The sequence below is a fragment of the Aphelocoma coerulescens genome (genome assembly GCF_041296385.1).
Source record: "Aphelocoma coerulescens isolate FSJ_1873_10779 chromosome Z unlocalized genomic scaffold, UR_Acoe_1.0 ChrZ, whole genome shotgun sequence".
Taxonomy (NCBI): Eukaryota; Metazoa; Chordata; class Aves; order Passeriformes; family Corvidae; genus Aphelocoma; species Aphelocoma coerulescens.
In genome coordinates, this window is record NW_027184085.1 from 16,637,528 (window position 1) to 16,654,775 (window position 17,248).

Below are 17,248 nucleotides of genomic sequence, written 5' to 3' on the forward strand. Positions count from 1 at the left end.
AGAAAATTATATGGCTAGAACTGTGACAGCAAACTCAAACCAAGAAAAAAAAAAGAAAGAAGAGACACCAGTTACTTCTCAGAGAATATTTCTTTAAAAAGAATGGTCACATCATACTGAGTTCTTGGTCATAATCTTCGAAGAAGGATATTTATACAAGCATCCTGGGAACTAAAATCCTTACAGAAAATTAAGGACTTAATAAAGACATTAGACCCATTATGACTGCTCTGACCCTGTTCTGACCCTGCTGTACTGCCCAGGATGCAACTGCACATTTATCTACTCGCTCAATCTGATTAAACACATGTAAAAGCAGTGTTGCAGAGCCTGTGTTTATTCTGCATTTACACACAGGTCAAAAGCTTTTCCTTGTGCCTCCTGGCTGTTTGAGGCTATGGGCCTGTGAGCAGCAGGACTAATGTTGCAGGTTGATGGCTGGGAAGGGCTGGTTGCACCCTCCCTGATCCTAGCCCAGGGCTCTGGGACTCCTTGGACCCTTCCATAAGTTGATTAAACCATCCAAAGGAGTTTTGTTTTTTTCTTAATTGTTGAATTTAGTTGCCTGTGGAGAGGTTGGCACAAGATAATAGGAGAGACAGTGCAGTGCTGTTTGGGCCAGTAGCTGTTGGGTTGCCTTATCCATTTCCACGGTAGGCTGCCATTGGCCTCCTGGTCAGATGAAGGATAGTGTCTTTGTACATAGACTTCGGAGGAGAGATGACAGTGATCAGTGTGCTGCATAAGACACTGTCAAGATAAATGGTGATTTGAAATCCTCAGTACAAGTGCAAACTATCCAAACGATGCTCCCCAGAAAACATGTCCTTAGCATAAAAATCTGGTGGTCTGCAAGAGGTTAAACTATACGAGCTCATGGTCCCTTCTGTCACCTTCTGGCCTTATAAAAATATAATAAAGCATGATAAATAAGCAAATATCTTGCAATCCATTGATAGGATTCAGGATTTTTGTTTGGACAAAAATTTAAAATGTCTCTCCTCTCTCTACCAAGTCTTTTAGACCTGAGAGCAGAGAAAAATTGGATCAGAAGTAGGGGCTTCTAGAAAAACTTTAAGAAGTCTTTATTCGCTGACTTAGATGAGACAAACTGGCAAACTACCTTAAACTATGTTTCAGTCATAAGCTGCTGTATTAGCACTGGTTTTTATTCTCCCTCTATCCTAAATATCTTACTGTAAACCTTTTGCATCAACAGTGGGTAAATATAGCAGCCCTTTGGTGCTGGCAGGGGACCAGGATGAGGTCAGATTTGTACAGTAACAAAAACTGACAGAATTTAGAAGATGATTTAACAGTGGCAACTGTATCACCACTGATGGGGACTGACTGCATGCAAAGGCAGCTGTACCATAAGAGTCAGGACATTTATTTTCTCGCTCTTTGGCATACTCGTTCTTCAGCTCTTTGTGCACCACCATTTCTACAGGAGATTATTTCAGAACAAATGCTCTGACTGGAACTAACCATGTGACTGATGTTGCTCCATTCAGGACTTAACTGAAAAATACATTCAGTAAGGGATGATGTGAAATCTGACTTCAAATTGTCCTCTACAGAGATACACACCAAATGAAGAATTCTACAGTTAAGCTTTTGTCTTTGTTTTTCTCTGGGTGGTACTACTTTGGCTACTTTCTAGGGTCCAGCTCTAATTACACTATTCAGAGTTTCAGTAAAAACTCCCACTGTAGCTCAGAGTCATTTGCATCCCCTACCTCTGCTGGCCCAACACGCAAGCACAGTGCTGACATTGCACTTTGCACTTCCTAGCAGCCTTGTGATTTCAGTTTTAGTTTTTCCTTTTTCAGGGAAAAAATAGGTGTTTCTTTTCAGTTGTTTGGGATACTCCTATCCCTCCCAACCCCCAGTTTCTCTATGAGACAGGGTGGCCACACTGTCAGTGGGTATGTACGAGCCTCCAGACATTTTCAACCAAAGTCCTAGCAGGGAATTGAAGCTGGCAGCAGGCAGAACAGTGTGACTCACTATGAAAGAACAGGAGCACGAGGGCAGTTTAAAATAGTTTGTTTCTCCCGAGACTGGTTTTTTCTTGAAGCCAGCTGTGGTTTCATACTGAAAAAGACATGTGAACAGATCTTGCTCAGTTCGGACTCTGCATCTGCATACTGCATGTTTATTTGCTGCTTCTCTCTCTCTCAGGCTATATGTTTTTTCTATCCTTTTCCTGGATCTTTTCCTCATTCTCATGCTGTGGCAATGAGAGTGCCTGTATTCCTGGAGATGTGACCCAGCTGCATTCCAAGTCTGTACCTAGGCAAGATGCAGGTGTATCCTCCCTCTTACCCCAGAAGGGAACTATGCTGTGGTCTCTCAGGTGAACCCATGGGGAACCCAGCAATGACAAGGACTGCAAGGTGTTCTGTATGGACCTAAGTCCTTGCTGGCCAGAATGTTTTCTGACTGTAGAAGGAAGCAGCTTCTGTGTGAATCACTGTGTCTATTCTGAAGTATTTTCCCATAGAGGCAATGGTTGGTAGTTCAGCTTGGGTTAAATGTTATATTTTCTGTTTAATTAGTTGGACATAACTAAATAATCTGCTATAAATAAGATTGCAAAACAGTGCCTTAAAGATTGTTACTGTATTTCTAGAAGTCAGTCAAGCATACACTGGTAAAATAATAACTGTTTGCTCTGCACATAATCGCCTTATTCTGGATTACATCAGCATTTGCCCACATACAATTAAAGTACCTGACACAACACAGCCAAAATTCTTCCAAATGCTTAACCCACCCAGGCTCAGATATGTGAGCTATACCCAGGCCTCTCCCAACTTTTGTTTACCTCATATTTCACGCTGATCTAACTACAAAATGTTCAAACCGCAGCATGATCAGATTAAGTGCTTCCCATGCTGGCTGGGGTAAAACCAGTTTAGTGTGCAACATACTTGGCTCAAACTCAGAAAGGTCTTTAGACAATTGCACTGTAAACCATGGCATACAGGTTAGCTTTCTGTGAAGAGCAGACCTACAGGAAGGTGCAGGACTTTGGAGAAGCAGAGGATGTTAATCCACAGGGGGCTACTCACCCCTGGAGACAGAAGTGACTGGTAACTGGCTAAAACCTGGGCAGAGGCTTAAGGTGGAGAGAGGACACAGTGCCTGGAATTTTCAGTCATGATTACACAGTGCAGCAAGCACAAAGCATTGCAAGGCTGGTGAGGTAAAACACCGGCCTCCCTGCATTGTTATCCTGTGGCCAAGCCTGTGAAGGTTGGAAATGTTCCCCTCCCACTGAGCTACCCTGCTGCCTCAAGCATGGTCCTGTAGGCCTTCAGGGGCAGGACAGGCACCAGGGCCTTGGATACCTCAGGTTTCCTGAAAATCAAGAATGCAAGAGGAAAAAGGAACACATTTTTTCCTGTGTACCATCTGTTTCACAGCAACAAACACCCCTCTGACTGTCTGTAGATCAAGCAGGTGGGTTTATGACTCAATGATGTGTTGGTGTGTAGCAGTGCTCTGCTCATCCTTTCCTGGTATGGTCCCTATTTCTGACATCCTAATAACTCCTTGCTCCTGCTTGCCTGGGCCTCTACTGGGACTTGATTAAGTGCTTGTTGTTTAATTTGTGAACAGGAAGAGCATCTCCTGTGTAATGGAAGTTAAATGTTGTAGGGCTTGGCTGAGTCAGGGCTAGCTCCAGAGTAAGTCAGTGAGATCAGTTCTTCCAGGGCCAGTAAAAAAGAGTGAAGGGAGAGAAGAAGCAGACCCGCCCTTTTTATGGATCTTTTCCTTTTGGCTGAATCTTTTAATGACAGAAAAATTTGGGATACTTCAAAAAAACAAAGCCACTACTGTCAACATTATTTAAGAGATAGCAGAAGCCAGGACAGGAGATCACCATTAAGCAACATCCTATCTTGAAAGACACTGTGTTAGAAGGCAGTCTATGATATTGATCCTGGTTTTCTTTCAAAACTTCAAAAATGTTTTAAATGCTGACATTAAAAGTGCTGTTCTATGGTGTGAGGGAAAGGAGAATTAGAACTGACATTTACAGTCTAGTACTTTGAGCAAGTCATGCTGTTGATCACATAAACATCCAAATATTTATGTTTTATTTATAAATAAGCCAAGCCTTTTCCAACTCACTTCCTGGAAAAAGGCAGCATTCAAACCACAGAAATCCTTTGTGTCATGTGTAGTGCTCGTTATTCTGGGAAACTGTGAGAGATGCCCATTGTATACTGAATTCTTTGTTTCAAGCTTGCAGAGGTCCTCCTGGGATGCTTCCCCACAAGGTTACTGTGGCTGTGTTTAACAAGCATTTGAAACCCACAGCATGTACTTGTAGCAAAAATGAGAATATGTAGCAGCATGTTAAGTACTATGGAAAATTGCAGCCTGCCTCAATGCTGGGAGAAGGGAATTTCTGCCATTGTCAGCAAGAAACTTCTGGAGGTCTGAAATAATAAGAGAAATAATAGAAATCTAAGTACAATTTAGGAATGTACATACTTTTCCATTCCAGTATTGAGTACCTGTAAATAGTTTTATTTCAGAGATTTTTTTTTTGCAAGTTCTAGAAATATTACTATATCTATTTGAGAATCACTGGCAAATAGTAGTCAAATACTGCTTGCTTTGGTGTGATGCAAAATTCTGCCTGTTAAATTGCAAAGTTATTTTTGTGAAAGCCTGAGCAGCCAGCTTTAGAAAATGCCAGTTAACATGCCTTGTGACATAAAATTTATTCCCTTTAAGAACAAGAGGAAATACAGTGGTGTTTTCTAGAGGCTGAGTTTTATAGAGAGACCCATTGTGTGAAACACCCACAGCAGCACAGTCCAAGAAAAATTCCTACCTTCATTTTAGCATTCATTTAGCAGTTGGCCTGGAAATCACTGAGCCCTTCCCACATCCTTTTGTTCCGTCTTCACTCAATATGCTCACTATAAGCAAAAGCCTCTGTATCTCTTCCATGGATGTCTAGAAATCTCACTGTACAACTTACTGCACAGCCTCTTACCAGGTTCAGAAGCAAACATCAGTGACTGCTTAAGAGAATTGCTGTGCCTGCAGCCTATTATTGACTTTTATTGCATTATTTGTAATGACCAGTTACTTTTCCCTCCATTTAGAATTCTCACTAAAAGTTCAATGATTTAGAGTCCATCACTATCACAATTCCTAGAAATGCATTAACACTGTATTTATAATGTGTTACACAGGGAAATTATAAGACTCTTTCTAAATTGGCAATGGAAACATTTGTCACAGAATAGCAGTGGGATTTGGGGACCAATCTGGAACATCAGCTCCAGCAAACCAACCACCTCAACATCTTGCCAACACATCTGAGCTATTTGAACTTGATTTAATTCCATCTTCTGCTACTTCGTTGCCATGACTTTTGCTTTTCCACTGAGGTTCATGCACTGTGGGGTATGCCCAGCCCCTGCCCTGGAGGGATCTCTGCTGAGGTAAGAGATTTCGCAATTGCCCAGCAGGACTCCCTGGAAAGGCAACCACTTCTTGGGTCACGGCAAGAAAAGACAAACCCACAATCCTTTGGGAGACCTTATGCAGATCCTTTGTAATCCATTGGCCTTCACCCATCCCCTGTATCCCTATAAAAGCAAGCCCTCTGCCCCTGTGGGAGAGAGAGAGCTCGTCCCTGGCTTTCCCCTTCGCCGGAGAGGACCAACAATAAAGCTGCCTCTGTGCGGAACCAGCCACACGGGCCTTCTCGTCTCTCTCTGGTCTGGTCTGGCCTGGAGGTGCCCTGCAGAGCTGAGCTGGAATCACGAGCTGACAATCACTAAAGAGCTGACAGCCTCTGCAAGGGCCCCTCTGCCAGCAGCTGAGGGAAGACACCGGGCCTCGGGAAGGCGATTCCTTTTGGGACCATCTCCCCGGATCGGTCACCTCTTCCTGGGTCAGAGCCACTGACCCCATCACCAGCTGTAATAATGCACTGCTTCTTCCTTTCTGCAGTACAACAGCAGATGCTCATATTTTTCTTCTCTTTACGTTGTTTCTATGTGAAGCAATAAACACTGAATGTTTTCCAACACATTTCTTTGAGATTTAATTTCCACCACTGCAGAAATTAATATAGGATGCTGTTATAAAGTTTTGTGCTTTCCAAAAGCCATTCTGTAAGGATGGAGTGTTGGGTAACAAGCTGCAGTAAACTTATGTGGAGAGTGTTTAGTTTCCTCCTCAATGAACTTTACAGTTGCTGTGTATTTTGGAGCATTACTAAAATGTACATAATAAAGAGGGAATGATGATACATAATTTAATTTACTGTATTTAGCGGTACATCATTTTGCCTCTAGAGATTTCTGTTACTCAGTAAAAAGAGATCTACCCTCACACTTCATCTGACAGCATATTGACCATCTTTCTGCTAAAACTTTTTAATTTTCTGACTGAGTTTTTATACTGACACTGTGTAAGAATGAAGTGATGAGTTGTGTCAGCTATTATCAGAATGAAATCAATGGTGCAGAAATACTGGTTACTAGCTTAATGCATAGCTGATGTTTGCATCCTAACTTTGTTTTTAATGGTATCCAAGAACATGCCTTCAAATTTGGATGCACTTCAGTTACAGAATTGATATTATTATTCTCTCCAAAGAACTGCAGGCCTGTCCTTTCAAGAAAATGCTTATGATCTCAGAGGAAAAGTTTGAAGATTATAATGGAGAGAAAGACTGCCTTCAAAAGGGTTTTGTACAGACGTAGGAAATAACCATTACCCTTCCTTTCTAAAATTCTGTGTATGTTTAGTGCTAACTATAAAATTGTTTTCCTGCAGAGAAAAGCTGAACAAATTCCCAATGAAATAAGTCAATAAGCACCAGAGTGTCAAATCCAAAGAAGTAAAAGTAACTATTATTTCTTCCTGTCCAGGTCAGAGCATCTTTAAGATACTTTTAAGATAAGCTGCCTAGGACCTTCATTCTTATTCATAAAATTCCCCAAGGAAAACCCTTTCCAGTACACTTTCAGCTATTTAATTCAGAGGGAAACGTCATGCATAGCTTAGAGCTGATGCACATTTCCCTTGCTGGTTTCCAGCAAGTCTCTCAGTTCCTTCAGGGATTATTCAAGTCATAGCATATTCTATCCCTGCAGCATTAATCACACAGATAATAAGGAAGAATATTCTATTTGAATATACCTATCTCTATTGGAATGTGAATCCGTCTGAAATGTGAGTATTTTACCACAAATTTCAAGCGCTCATTGAAGTGTTTGCTACCCAGCAAGGCATTGAAGTATACATGCAGGGAAAAGATTTTGTTAAACTGTGTTTAGCTGTTGTTAACTAAGGCCTGAAAGTTTTTCCCTAAAAAGGTTGTGGTGCCAGCAAGTTCAGGTGTCAGATCTGCCCCTAAACAGGTGCCTGCCATCATTTCCAGCTTTTCTGGCTTCTGAAACAAATCTTAGAGTGCTTCCAGTGCACTACAGTATGATGTGGCTGGAAGGAGTCTGGCAGCAATTTAGCTTTAAGCCTAACAAAAGCAGGAAGCAGGGAACACCATCCATTGCGGGGCCTGCCGAAGCATTCTTCCAGAGATGTGCTGGTAAACAGCAGGGGAGTGTGGCCAAGTACACTGGTAAGTGACCTCTATGGGGAAAATCAGTGTTGCTCGTGACAGGAGATAACTCTCTTTCTTTTAAAATACAGACCATTACCATGAATGTAGCCAGTTACTTTTGAAGATGTGTTTCCAGGCTGCACTTGTGTTTAGCATCCCAGCACTGAATTATTCCCCCTTTGCCTTCCTGGCATGTAAATGGAATGTGTTTCACTGCTTTTGATGCTTAGATAACAAAACAGACTGTAATGAACATTATGAAGCTAAGGGCTATTTGTCAGAGCTGGTTGAAATCTTTCCAATGAATATTTCAACAGAGTTTAATCTAAGATCCCCTTTCATAAAATATTCACAATGTTTTTCTTCAAAAGGTTATATTGTGTAAGAATACTAGCAAAAAGAAATCACTAAAGATTGGGAAAAAAAGTCTAATATCTTGCTTTTTTTTCTTATTATCTTCTTTCTTGTTTCTCTTTCTCTCTTACCACTTCAATTTTCTCCCTATTCGTGCTAGAAAATGTGTTTATAATATGCAACATCTTAACTGCTTATTACTGAAAGTAAAAAAGCACACAAAGCAGTCTCTGATTTGAAGCTGAAAAAAGAATGAAAGTTGTTCTGCCTTATAGATTACCTTCTCTTTTTACTTCTTTGTGCCTCAAAGGAAAAAAACTATTTTAAATCAAAGCTCCTTTTTCTCCTCAAAGACTGAGATACTGTAAAAAATATAATTAATTTTCTTATGAAGAATTACAATATTCACAGAATTTTAAAGAAAATAAGAAATAAGGAAATTCACACTGAAAAAGATATCCCTCTGCTGTTCACTGTAACTCACAAGCTCCTGACAGCACAGAGGAGGCTTGGCATGAAGGCAAATCCTACTCTTCAAAGACAGGGATCCAGTGAACACAGGGTTATAACCAAGCCTCTGCCAGGATCCTTGCCTCCATCTATTGGCTTATGTTGCGTAATCAAAGAAGTCACATTTAAGTCTAAAAAATAAAAATGTGCTAGCTAGCCTAATGCAGGTGCAAGGCTGAAAATGTGGGAGTGTATCAGCTGAGTTTTAACAGTCTCCAAGGAGAGAAATTTCACGGCTTTTCTGGGAAAGTGTTCCAGTGCTTAATCACTCTCATCATGAGGATTTCTTGTTCCTTTAAATCCAGTTTCCATTTGCATATTTGCTTTTTGCCCATTGTGCTGTGGCTCTGCACTTCTGAGGAAGTCCTGATCTGCTTTTTCTATAACTTCACTTTTTGTGGGATTATATTAGACCTTTTTTTTCTCTAGGGTGAGCACTGAAAAAATAATTCTCTTCAATATGTACACTTTTATACACTAATATTCTTCAAACATTGAAGAATAAAATTTTGTCTGTTTCATGAATTACCCCATTTTTTAATTCATTGAAAAGTTCCTTGTATAAAGTTTTCTTGAGTCTTCTTCACAAAAAAAATCCCCTACTTTCTGTGTATTGCTTTTAATTCCACTTCTTTTTTCCCCCTGCCTTTTGCATTTATCTGAAACACATAGGGTAAGTTGAAATTCTCCTGTAATACTGAAGATTGCACGGCTCCAGTTAAAGTTTTTAAAACTCTTGCTTTTTCATTTTGATAGCTAGAGACAATTTTTCTGCTTTGTCATCTTGGATCATATTTTTTTTGCCAAGGAATGTGGGTTTTTTCAGGGCCTGTTCTAAATTCAATCTTGAAATAGGAAAGAAGTGTCGTGGCTTAATCACTAAACACAGACTGCTGTCCACAGCCTCTCTGTACCCTTGACATCAGTCAGGAAGCCATCTGAAGGATGAGAAATCTTTCCTGGGCTGCTAGTGCAGAAGTGGAAGAGTCACCACTTCTGGAAGTGTTCCAAGAGACCCCTGGATGTGGCACTTGTGTTTTGGGTGATTATGGTGGGATAGGTGATTTTGAGGGTCTTTTCCAGCACTGATGATTCTGTGATTCTATGGAAAAAAAAAAAAAAAAAAAAGGTGTATGTTAGCATAAGTTACTCCTGCTGGCAAAGTTTTAGTTTCAGAACTCCCTGACAAACTTCCTGTGTGTCATGCTGGCCGTTTCATGGAGTCTCAGTGCCTCCCTTATCCTCCACATACAAAACAAAAATTGACACACTTCCCTACCACACACTGCCAGAGCTTGGAAGCAGTCATGATGTTTCTGGGAAGCTCAGGTATTGCAGTAATGTCAGGAACAAAATGAGAAAGGAAAGGACATGACTCTTCCCTTTCTATGCCAGAAACAGCAGGAGTAATTCTACTTCATTGTAAGGCAGCTGAGCTTCCAGAAACTGATTTTATCTGAAGCTATTCCTGAACCACAAGACTTGTCTAAGCATTTTGAGCTGTACACAAATTCAGATCCAGTGTCAGTCTTCAAATGCATGGCTAAACCTGGTCTTTGAGAATAGAAAAGCCTAAGCTTGCGTTTCAACAATTACAAATATGCAACACAGACAAAAAAAAAAAAAAGTTAAATTATTTCTGATGATTACATGGAAGCATCTCCTTTGTATACTTTCTTGGGGATAAGGCTCATGTATGGGTGTGGAACCTAATGATGCCCACAGACAGTGTGCTGGAGCATCTGACTTAGTTCCCTTTGAAGGAAATCTGATAAACACATAAATGTATTGGAGGAAAAAAAGAGCACGTGGTAAGCAGAGAAACAGAATCTCCTCAAAACAAATTGCTAATACAGACACTGTCTGAAAGACATGTAAACACATTAGGTACTATTATCTTTTTCCTGATGAGTTTCATGAGCAAATGCTTTCCTTGGAAATTGCTACAGTTACATTTCTAAAAGGAAAATTCTGCAGCTGTCAATACTCCAGCCAGAAATACACATTTGTCAGGAAACAAATACCTAGGAGAGTGACATGCTTTAGTTAAAACTTGCAGAAGCTTGAATGAAAGAGGTCTTGGAGCATGACAGCTCCAGTCTTGCCTTCCTTGGTCACTTCCTTGGTCACTGCGGCATTCTTGTGAGCATAAAACATGGAATTAACAAACCTGTTAGTGAACAAAGCTTTGGGCAGACTTCAGTAAAACCAATTTATGTCCCAAACCATTGTACCCTCTTGTAAGTGTAGAAGGAAATTAAGGAGAGGTTCTCTTGTTCTCTCCTATCGTGTATATTTTGGGCAATACAGAATTAACTGCAGTTGTTGAAGATAATTCCTTACACATATGAAAAACAGTAACCCTCTTTTTGTGAGTAGAAACACGCAACCATCCCTTGACAAGCCAGTGTCTGTAAGGTTTTTGACATGGTCCCAAGGGACATCCTTATCTCTAAATTGCAGACAGATGGATTTGAAAGGTGGACTATTTGATGGATAAGGAACTGTCTGGATGGAGACAGCCAGAGTTGTAGCCAATGGCTCCACACCTGGGTGGGGGCTGGTGATGAGTGGTGTCCCTCAGGGCTCTGCCTTGGGACCAGTGCCTTTTAATATTTTTATCAATGACACAGACAGTGGGATCAAGTGCACCCTCAGCAGGTTTGCAGATGACACCAAGCTGACATGTGCAGCTGACGACAGAAGAACACAACATGATCCAGAAGTACCTGGGCGAGCTCAAGAAATGGCTAACAAGAGCATCACAAAGTTTTGCAAAGCCAAGTGCAAAACTGGGCTGGGACAATCCCAGACAAGAGCACAGACTGGAGAAGTCACTGAGAGCAGCCCTGCTGAGGACTTGGGGGTGCTGGTGGGTGAGAGGCTGGACATGACCCAGCCATGGCACTCACAGCCCAGAGAGCCAAACGTGTCCTGGGCTGCATCCAGAGCACCAGCATTCATGCACTGCATCCATGTGCAGCAGGTCAAGGGAGGGGATTCTGCCCCTCTGTTCTGTCCCAGTGAGACCCCACCTGGAGCGGGGTATCCAGCTCTGAGGCCTCCCATACGAGAAGGGCATAGAGGAGGGCCACCAAAATGATCAGAGGGTTGGAGCATTTCTCCTACAAAGACAGGCTGAGAGAGTTGAGGTTGTTCAGCCTGGAGGAGAGAAGGCTCTGGGGGCACCTCACTGAGGTCTTTCAGTACTTAAAGGGGGCTTATGAAATGAGAGAGGAACTCTTTACATGGGCAGATAGTGATAAGACAAGGGGAAATGTTCTTAAATCAAAAGAGGTGCGGTTTGGATTAGATATTAGGAAGAAATTCTTTACTTAAAGAATGGTGAGGCAATAGAATATATTACCCAGAGAAGCTGTGGATGCCCCATCCCTGGAAATGTTCAAGGCCAGGTTGGATGGGGCCCTGGGCATCCTGACCTAGTGTGTGGCATCCCTGCCTGTGGTGGGGAGACAGGAAATGGGAGATATTTAAAGTCCCTTCCAGCTGAAACCATTCTATGATTCTCTGATCTTACATGGAAGCTTTGCAGACACATTTAGCCATGGCTGCTCCATGTATCCCCAATGTGTTAGATTTCATAAAATCTAAGATTACCCCAGCACCTTGGATACACTTTTGTGAAGATGACAAGAAATCGGTACATTGAGATGCAGGTGCAAATTAACTCTAAAAGAGAGAGTGCTGCTAACTGCCAGCTGGTGAACTGCCAGGTTTCACACAGCTCATTCTTGGGAGGCACCTACATGGTGCTGCAAACTGCTGTTAACTGTGTGAAACACTCCAATACCAACTGCATCATGAGATGACAGCTTTCCAAGAGCAGTGGATGGTATCCACTCCTCTACCTAGCTTTATCTTTGCTACTACATTGTAAATATGTTCTGGCTATGATTAGCATGAACCTCTCTTGAGGTGGCTTCTTGTTATGAGCAAGATGTTTCTCTGTGCATCATCTAAAGCACAGAATATAAGCCAAGTGTTTCACAAGCATATTCATTATTTCACACTGGGAATTGCCACACTGAAATATTAAATACTGTAAGGCTGAAATAATAGCTATTCTAAGGACTCAATTGTGTTATTACTCAAACACAGATGGACCAATTAATATTGTGCAAACTCAATATATTGCCAGAAAAATTTCTAGTAGCTAGGGTCACAATAGAAAATGCCTCCCAGGAAATAAAGGATAATTAGGATAAAAAGACTTAAAATCTCCCAAGGAAAAATTGCAAATGTCAATTTAAAAAACAGTTTCATAGCAAGCTATACAAGATTTTTCTTTTAGTAAAAATATTTGGGACTCCTAATGAGCCTAGTAAAGACATGTATTTGATGAATTTGTTGGACATTGTAAAGACTTTGTATGATGTGCAAAAAAAAATACCTGAAAGAAAGGAGGTCCAAAACATTCATACAACTACACAATTAAAAATTATAGTATAATTCAGAATTCATAAATGTTTCTTGGACCCTAATAAAACCAAGAAATCTGACTTCCATTATGATATCTTCCTTGGCTGTTATCAAATTCTGTACATGGTACCTCTTAAGCTTAACTAAAAACATGGCATGAAAACTTCTTCCTCCAAGGCAAGTTGAATGCTGGGTGCCTACAATGAATAGGTCTTCAGATGAACAAATAACACTGGGCTCCTGGATAGCACTAGTAAAGAGAAACATTTTAGATGTGATTTGCCTTGGCCCCCTTAGGAAGTAAATTAAATCCAAAACTTGTTTTTTTCTACTCAGTCATTTATTGCTATCAATACAGGGTCATTAGCTCAAACCATGTGGAAATGAGGTAATTTCCATCAGCTACACTGAGATTAGCTCAGTAGGTTAGAGGATGGTGCTAACAGTGCCGACGTTGTGGGTCTGATCCCTCTATTCACACTCTCAACTCATTCACTTATGAGTTGGACTTGATGATCCTTCCGGCTCAGATTGTTCTGTGATTCTATGTCACTAGAGCTTCAAAAGAATTATATCAAGCATTGAAAAGACACATCTTAAAATACAAAGCATTAAGTATTCAGTCATGGATTTACTTTCTCTATTATCTAGAAAATATTCCTTAGGTCTCTTGACCTGATTTCAGCAGGTGCTTGTTTGCTCTGCTAGATCTGACATGTAGGAATAACAGCCACTGGATCATAGAAAGATAGAATGGTTTGAGTTGTAAGCAATCATAAAGATCTTCTCATTCCAACTCCCCTACCATGGGCAGGGACACTCCCCTTCTACTAAACCAGGTTGCTCATAGCTCCACCCAATGGGGCCTTGAACACTTCCAAGGATGGGGCATCCACAACTTCTCTGGGCAACTTGTTCCAGGACCTCACCACCCTCACAGTAAAGAATTTCTTCCTAAAAATAATCTGAATCTCTCCTCTTTCAGTTTAAAGCTGTTGCCCCTCGTCCTATCAATTTCCTGTTACTCATATATCAAAAATTTCTCCATGAAACAAAAATTAGAAGTAAGCCATCTTCACGAATACAGCATTATAAATATGAACTAGATCTGGTAATATCAGATAGAAGTCTTATCATATGCTGCAGTAACAAGAAGGAGAATCTTGCCCCAGGGTGCAAGGACTCACCACCAGGTCCTACTTGACACCTGCTAGTGATCCCACACTCACTTGCACACGCTCACTTGCCCCACGGACACACAAGCCCAATGACAAGGGCTCTGACTCCAGCTGCTCATGCTCAGACCCCCATTCACACACACACACACAGAGTAAATTGAAGTGGCACCATGTCCCTCTGATGATGCTAAAGCACTCACAAATAGCAGAACTTTGCATAGACTGTTTAAAACTAAAATATCTAAATGCACTGTATTAGTAAGACACTACAAGTGAGGAACAGGTGGCTGAAATTGCCTTTTTTATGTGTTTAATTCCCAAGCAGATGGAGTGTTAGATGTATAAAAAGGTGAGTTACTTAAAATGAATGATTATTTGGCTATATCTAATCATAGCCTACTGAATTCAACACGGGCTATTATTATCTTTATAACTGGGTAATACTGTGGCTTCTCTACCAAATGAATAAGCTACTCAAGCCTGCCACAAGAGCTGTAAGAAATTGGGCCTTGCTATCAGTCAGCATCAGCACCATTGGTAGGCTGACTGCCCTTTCCCTGCCTTCCCTGCAAATCCACATTCCTCTTCTGCTGCTCAGCACAACAATAAAACCAATATACCTACAAAGAGTAACAACCCCTTTTAGACATGCATGCAGAGAGGTGATAAAACTACTTGAGAAAGAACAGTAAGACAAGCTCAGTAAACTGCTTGCCTTTCTTTTTTAAATAGAGCCTGTTTCTCTAGGGTGCATGGAGGAAACAGAAATCTTATTCCCTATGAAAATATTTCAGTAAAACAGCCCATTTGTTTTGCCTATGTTTCTCCCTGCAGCACAGGAAAGGAAAAATTTATGGATGTGTAGACCTCAGTATCACAATCAGACAAAGAGCCTCTTGCCCTTCACTTCCCTCCACTGCAGCAAACATTCCATAATAACATGGCACAGCTGCTCTAAGGTGTGCTCAGCTGCTCAACCAAGTGTTGCTCTAGTAATGGTGATGAAAACAGCCAGAAATGAGTGCTACAAACACTTAATTGAGGAAGGTTGCAGCCCTAAGGTCCTGCCTTATGCCAATTTACTGGGCTGAGCTGTGTCTTTCCTTTGGGAATCCACCAGTTAGATTCCACAGTCAGAAGAAGAAAGAGGTTCTAATAAAACACTAGTCTCTTTCTCAATCAGTTTTATAAACTGCCTCCTTGAAGGATTTTGAGAGGTATACACTCATCTTGGCTACATGCCACAGTGGGTGGATTCCCAGCTAGACTCTTCAGGGCTCTAATGATTCAAGCAATTGCAAATAACCATAATGCTGCTCTTGAATTTTCATCTATTGTCATGAAATCGCTTTTTCTTTGCTCAGGTTTGCGGAGCTCTAATACCAGGGCCAACATCCCTCTTAATGCTTTGTTCTTCTAAGTAGGATAAGCCTCTTCCATTGTCCCTTTTAATGCTTTCTTCTGGCATTAGCAATATGCAAATACTGGGCTGAAGATTACTGTGCTCTATTTTTGCTGGCTGTTTTCCTGAGAAAAGTATTCTATTTATGGCACATGTTGACACAGCTGATTCCAATTTTCCTTTCAGGGGAAGCCTGCCATACTGCTGTATGTAGAAGCAATCATGCCAGGGTTTTGTTTCAGAGCATCCTAGCCTATGGGCCCTCTCTCCTGTCTGGGGAGGCAATCCTTGTTCCATTTGCAGTTTGTCCTCAGCGTGCTCAGCAGATGTCCCCAGAACCATCACTGGGGTCATGGCCAAGGATAATACCAAGAGGGAGACAATGCTTCTCAAGCCTAAGGACTTGTTCTCCACCCATTATTCTGGAATAGGAGTGTCCACACATGGAGTTAATCAGGGGTAAGTCCCTATACAGACAAGCCCTTACACTAAACACACCACTCTGAAGTATGCTGAGGCTTCTAACCACATCCTGGGTAGTAGATGTTCACCACAGAATCCCTCAGCACTGTGCCATTGTGCTGCAATCTATACCTGAGCTTTCAACTCTTAGCAAAGATCAAAGAGCACATACCTGGAGTTCTGCTATTAGCTTTTCAATTAAGACTTTTTACAATGATTATAAATGTGATAGCTGTCATAATTCACCTGCACATTTAAAAGGCCTTTGAAAATAACTAATTCTTCTCCACAGTACTACTGTAGAGCAGTTTATCAAAATGTCTCACACTGCAAATTTCACACCTGTGTTCAATCACTGCATGTGTATACCAGGAAAACCTGCTTTATTTTTCTCTTGCTAGCTGAGCTGACACAACACTGAGCAACTGAGCTACTTTTTTTTTTCTTGTAGGAAGTCATGGGGAGCAATTGGGAAAATGATTCAATGTGATGACCCTCTGAATTTCTGTGGGACTCCGTGTTGAAAGCATATTTTTTTCTACTTTCCCATTTTTGGACAAAATTAAAGGCAAAGATCCAGGTTCAATTCCCAGTTACTGCTGTGTAAAATTGGAGTAGCTCCACCAAAACCATGGGTATTAAACTAGATTTATGCTACTTTGAGAGCAGACTTTGGACGGCAGACTTTGTGGTCAGTGCTTGACTATAAAGTTTTTTGACTAGAGGCTTTTGTAATCACGTTTCCCAGAATTCTTTTCAGATGAAGTTCTTTGACAATGCTTCTTTTTCCTTAAAAAAAATCTTTATTTTGATTAGTAAGCAAATGCACATGTACTCTTACAAGTACAAAGTTGAATAAAAGTAGAGTAAGGAACCAGCAAGTCTGAGTTACTTTCATTTACTCCCTTATGTTTGCCTAAGGCTGTAATTAGATGGCCCCAAAGTTTTTAGTGAGGCACAGGGTGGCACAAAAGGTTGAGTGTAAGGAGGATATAATGTCTTGTCCTGTACAGGCTGGGTATTGACTTGACTTGACCGGAATTGAGAACACCATGTCCATCATCATGAACTGTGTTTACAGCCCTGGTACCAGCTGTAGGAAAAGCAACAATTAATGTTATTTTGGGGTAATAAATCATCCAAATGTACCAGTGTGCATCAATCGCCTACCCATAGTCACAGGGACATAGATGCAATGTCTGCTTGTCTGTTCTTATGCATTTCCACCCACGAGAGCTGTACTGGGCAGCATCCTGCCCTTCTCCCAGGAGACAATATCACGCTGCCTGAGGACAA

The 17,248-nt window shown here is 41.1% G+C and overlaps 1 long non-coding RNA gene across 1 annotated transcript; it reads left to right on the forward strand.

The window, feature by feature from the left end:
* Positions 1-7,078: 7,078 nt before the first annotated feature.
* Positions 7,079-16,809, forward strand: LOC138103597 (uncharacterized). Its single transcript, XR_011147769.1, has 3 exons — positions 7,079-7,218; positions 15,677-15,949; positions 16,404-16,809. It is a non-coding gene; the product is annotated as an uncharacterized lncRNA (long non-coding RNA).
* Positions 16,810-17,248: the final 439 nt, after the last annotated feature.